This window comes from Alligator sinensis, unplaced genomic scaffold (genome assembly GCF_000455745.1).
Source record: "Alligator sinensis unplaced genomic scaffold, ASM45574v1 scaffold970_1, whole genome shotgun sequence".
Taxonomy (NCBI): Eukaryota; Metazoa; Chordata; order Crocodylia; family Alligatoridae; genus Alligator; species Alligator sinensis.
In genome coordinates this window covers 2,385,952-2,391,605 of record NW_005842094.1, presented here as the reverse complement: position 1 = coordinate 2,391,605, position 5,654 = coordinate 2,385,952, and the positions used below count along the sequence as shown (strand labels likewise).

Here is a 5,654-nt window from a genome sequence, read left to right as displayed (position 1 = left end):
AACTATGTGTAAGTTAGTTTTAGTGTGTAAAACTAGCATTTGATAGAGGAATTAATGCATTCCTTGCATACCTTGGAGCAAATGTTCAAACAGGGAGGCTCAAGGTCTGCATGTAGACCTGGGTGTGCATTACTGTAGCTGTGTTTGTACACTGGGCAATTGCACAAGCAAATGTCTCTGTGCAGTTTTTAGAAGCTTACCTACTCATTTGTGCACACAAAATTTGTGCGTTCCTGGGCAAAAAGGCATGCATTTTGCTACATGGATCCCAGGCACCTTTTGGAACATTGGAATGCAAGGTGATTATACTGAGCTCTAGATGAAGGTACCATAGATTTCTCCAATATATTCTTGCAGAATTTCCTCTATAGTAGAATTCTTCTGGGCATCGCAGCATTATTCTATTGGTCGCTGCCTAAAATAAAAAATAAATATACTCCTGGCTGGGGCATGGGATATTTTATGCATGAACTTATTTCATATACAGTTGCAGTGAGACTTTTAAAAGCCCCAAGTCATGGAAGATTTCACACAGGCTCTGTATTATAACAAGAGGTTCATCCATAACATTTGTTAATCTAGGTTGGTGTGACAAATTCAAAGTGTTTGAAACTCTCAGGATGGATCTTTAAAGTGTATTTCCTTCTTTTTTTCATTAAAGTAGTAAGGCCTTGTTTGAAGATGAATCCTCAGCTGGAAAGTTACTTTTAGATTTCAGTGAGGAACTGACAGGTTTTCTTCACTCAGGCTTTGGCTGCAATCCATCTTTCTCTATCAAACTTTTCAGAGCTTCAGTTTCTTCCTCCATTTCCCCTTCTTTGAAGATGAGATGATTAAAAAAAAAAAAAAACCCACGAATGACAGAGACATAGGTGTCATCTCACCTAACTTTTCAATGCAAAAGTAGGGAATTTGCAACGGGCAGAGCAAACAATGACTGCAAAAGGAGTCTGCGCTAGCAAATATCTGGAAGGCAGGAGGATTGTTGGGCGAGCCTTTCAGATGAACCGACTTACACCATAGCACAAACTGCGTGCCTGGTACTCACCAAATCAATGGAAGAACAAGGCAAAGGGTCTCTATCGCCCATTTATAGTAGATGTGATGACATCCAGAAATAGCATCCTGTCCATGTTGGCTGGCAAATCTAGCAAGGTCAAGGACTGATTGGGTAGAGGGATTGAAATAGCCCTCCTAGCTGATGCTGCATCCAGATCAGATTTGAGACACCCTAAAGCCATGGCTCTGCTGTATCTCCATCTGTAGCAAATAGACATCATTATGCTATATTTCGTGAATACTAAATTCATTGAAAGCTAACAAGGGAAGCATATGGCTTCCATCTTTTAATTAGGTAAAAGGGGCAGGACACAGCTATTTCTGGTGGTCCCATTATTGCTATTGCTTGCATAAAAGTATACTCTAGTATCCAAGATGCTGATGACTGATACAAAGGTGTCATAAGGGCTTTCAGTAGAAAAGAGTTGTCTGTGCAGGAAGAACTGTGTTAAGAATGGTTATCACAAGACATGTGGGTTGTCCCTGGCAACTATAAGGAATATGTTAGTATCAAGCCGGGAAGATCCGAGGCCGTTGAGCAGGATCTTAGCTGTGTGATGGGCACAGCTCTGTGCTCAAACCGCAGGGCAGTCAGCTTCAACCTGCTAGGTCCTGTTAAAAACTACAAACCACTTCATCTCCATTAGGATCTCACCTTATGCCAAGTACTCCATGCTAGCCAATATGAGCTAAAAACACATCCAAGGTCTTGCAGTGGCACTGACAAGGGCAGGTAGCTACTAAGAGAAAGGAAATTAGAGTAGCAAAAGAGCTTTGTACTCTTGTACGATTTCCGCCATTGTAGTTCATGGGGATTTTGACATTACACTTCATTGTTGTTTGGCTTTTTTTTTTTTTTTTTTTTTTAATATCTCAACCATAAATTTCTCTATGAAATCCTAATTCAAGCCCCCAGAGCCACACTCAGTAAAAGCAGACACGCCAAAATCACCAAGGTTTCATGTTGCTGTAAATGAAATCTCTTAATAAATGAGAGCCAATTTTGGGGGGTCAGTACCCCCTGGTCTCAAACTGCTTCCTGGCTAGTCATGAGAGATAAGCTGGAAAGAAAAACCTGGACTCTGGATCCAGATCTCAATTTAGTGGTTCAGTCTGTCAGCCCAGTTATTTGACTTGCACAAAACAACATCATCATGACCGACAATCCCTCGCAGTTGAGGATGATTGTTTTCCCCTCGATTGCCTTATCTTTGGGCCCAAAGACGGCTGACAAGTCCTATCCAGGAACAACAGGTTCTGCTGAGACTTGGGCACGTGTTTCCATGGGGGATTCTTGGTTTGATCTGCGACTTGTTGTTTCTGGCACTCCTGCTTTTCCATCTCCTGTTGTCATTGTGAGGTTTCAAAGTGCTGGGATCCTTGCAGTAGACTCTTTCTCCATTTGGGGCAGTCCTGGATGATAATTTCCCACTAGTTGATGTCAATGTTGCATTTTTTTCAAGTTGGCCTTGAGGATGATTTTGCCTTCTGTGCCTCCTCTTGAGCAATCACCTGGACTGAGCTGGGAGAATAAAAAAATAAATAAATACCACAAAAACTTGCTTTGGGAGTCTAGAGTGGGACATCTGGATGATGTGGCCATCTCAGCAAGTTGATGTCAAACAATTGTCACCTTGTTGTTCATGGTGTTTGCTTGCTAGAAGATAGTAACGCTGGTGCACTTCTCTTCCCACTGGATTCAAAGGATCTTTCATGGGCAATGTGGATGGTCCTTCTCTAGTCACTTGAGGCGTCTCAGCTCTGCACAGCAAGATAGAGATCACAACTGCTCGATAAACCATGGTTTTGAATCTGGTGTGATCTTTGAATGCCCGTTTCTTCAGGCATCCAAAGCCTGCACTTGTTTAATTTCTTCTTTGATGTCAGCTTTCCGTGAGAGATGGCTTCCAAAGTACAGGAAATACTCAGCATTCTTCAGAGCCTCACCGTGAATCTGAACTCCCGGAGCTGGGGACTGCACAAAGCACTGACCATTAGCTCCATATATTTTTCCTCTTTACTGCCAGAAGAAGGCATTCCTTGTGTTTTATAATATTAAAGCTGAATGAGAAACAAAACAAGGGTCCCCACACTGATAATGGCCTTACCTAACCCCACCTGTTTTTCCACTGGTGTACTCACCTGTCCAACTCAAAGTAAAAAGGTTTATCTTTAGTTGTCACATGAGTTCTGATAGCAATAACATTCAGAGCCTTTTACTGGGACATAAACTGTAGGCTAAAATGTCACAGGATTTTATTAGACAATCTAAACTTAATTGCAAATAAGTTGATGCACTCATAAAAAATGATGCAAGACTTCTATTAAATCCAACATATGGTAACTATTCACAGGGGGGTGGCAAATGGAGATATTACCAAGAGTGCTCCTTTAAAACAAACAAACCAAACAAGGTAACATTTCCAAAAAACAGACTTTGAAAAGTATTAATTACCAATGAAGCTCTACACAGCAGCCGAGGCCTCTAAAAAGCTTTACTGATGGGGAACCAGAGGTCATCCCCATTTTTCAAATGGTCCCACTGGGGAAGAGAGTCTCGTTTAAATGCTTGAGGTCATGCAGCAAGTCTGTGGCAGAGCAGGAAGACCCAGGTCTCCTGATGCCCAGTCCTTTGGTTTAGTCAACTGCATAGTCTTCCTACTTTACTTATTATTTAGTGCTAATAAGTGATGCTTATGCATTTAAATGCCAAGTAGAAAAAACTTGCTAAGAATTAAAATTTTCCCTTTAATACAATCTGGGGCAAATTTGCTACCACTTATCCCATGGGATTGGAGCACTGGTGTGGCTCCGAGTCATTAAGGGAAGGAATTAGAGAGGGTGTAGGGATTTTGCTTCCTGCCTGTTCTGGGAAGGCTTTTTCTACCCCAGGTTCAGATGCTTTGGAGAAACAGCAGTAAACTAAAGGAAGGTCGGACGAGTAGATGCACAACTGTGCAACTCCTCTGGACAAGGACTACTGCATCCTAGTAGTTGTACAAGCGGACCTGAAGGCTAGAAATAGAAAGATTTCAGATCCCAACCTCTACACGCTTCCTTTTCTATTCAGGACATACACAAGAAGAAGGGTGCAGTGCCCATACGCTGCACAAGGCAATTAACGCCCCTCCTATTTAATGAGTTAAAGAAGGAGCAGCTTCTAATCCAGGAAAGCAGCCCAGCCAACAAGGATTCCCATTTTACTGTCCTGTAAAATACGGAAAACAGGTGAGGACACTGATCCATTTTCAAAGTGCGGCATGCTGCACGCTGCAGGGGCCAGAAGTCCTCAGCAGAGTCCCTAGGCTTATTTAATGTGACAACCTCAGTAAATAATTGCATTGCAAGCAAACAGAAATCTCTCTTCTTGCAAGACCAGGCGCTCTCACATCGCAGGACCGCTGATACAGAGCATTTTACACTCACAGTCTCTGCAGTTCCCCTGTGCCATTCAGCTAGACATGAAATATGGAAGTCCTTCTTTTTAAAATTAAAGATGCCTATTAATAAAGTGATGATCATTTTGCTACTTTCCAAAACAAATGTGTTTGTCCTTTGTTCATCTCTTAGCACTGGAGTGCATTTTATCAATTAAAGTAGGGTACTAGGAGCCGTGAATCCAGGCCTCCATCCCCACCTTTGCTACAGAGTTGCTGAGGAGCCTTGGCTAAGCCACTTAACCTCTGCATGCTTCAGTTTTAGTCCTCCGTACAACCAGCATAACTGTATTTATCTTGTTTTACAAGGGGTTGTGCGAGGCTTAATTAATGTTTGTACAGTGCTTTGAGACCTGCCGAGGGAAGGTGCTATATAAAGCTGCAGTATAATTACATGTGTTTGTATTGTCTTTGTCTTTAAATATAGCAGTGAAAGGTCCTAAAAGGGATTAGTTTGGCAATCAAATGAACTGTATTAATTGCAATGCAAACTTTCTTCAGCACAGGGACTTGCTGGAATAATGACCAAAAATTCAACGCCATCCTGCTTTGCCTTGACACACAGTCTAAATGTACCATGGTGACAGGTTAACTTTAAAGCCATTCTAAGTTAATCACATGCTGCTAGAGATCATTGTGCACAGATACATCCTGTGCTGGCAATTCTAACATGGCACAGACAGTTACATTTTGCATTTGCCTCGGCTAAGATACTGATAGGAGAAAGAGGTAGATCTAAATCCAGCTTCAGGTGATGCTGTCAGTAGCTGGTCAAGCAGGTTCCATTTTCTCATTTATCCTTCGGGGGGGGAGAGTTTCTAAAGCGATAAGGATTGCAATGAGTGATATCTTTTATTGGACCAACTGCATGGTGGGGATATACACAGACAAGCCGCGTGTTGCATTTGAAAGCTTGTCCGACACTGTCCTAACCATGCAGTTGGTCCCATAAGAGATCATCCGCAACATTCCCTGCCTTTTGCATAATTCCCGGACCGTTGCAGATACCATATCACTCCAGCACTACCAAAACATGGAAGATATTCAAATCTGGAGGTATCTAAAAATGTTTAAAGTCTAGAAAGATGTTAAAAGGACGTTGCTACATTATGATTGTTCCATAGCACATACAAGGAGGCAGGTGGAAAAGATTGTAGG

General features: G+C 42.0%; 1 long non-coding RNA gene across 1 annotated transcript in view; it reads right to left on the bottom strand.

The window, feature by feature from the left end:
* Positions 1 to 2,475: 2,475 nt before the first annotated feature.
* Positions 2,476 to 5,654, bottom strand: part of LOC102381980 — an 8,741-nt gene continuing 5,562 nt past the window's right edge. Inside the window, exons 2-3 of the long non-coding RNA XR_001358061.1 lie at positions 2,693 to 3,034; positions 2,476 to 2,581 (exon numbers count right to left, since the gene is read on the bottom strand). This is a non-coding gene — a long non-coding RNA (uncharacterized LOC102381980). The remainder of the gene's footprint in view (positions 2,582 to 2,692; positions 3,035 to 5,654) is intronic.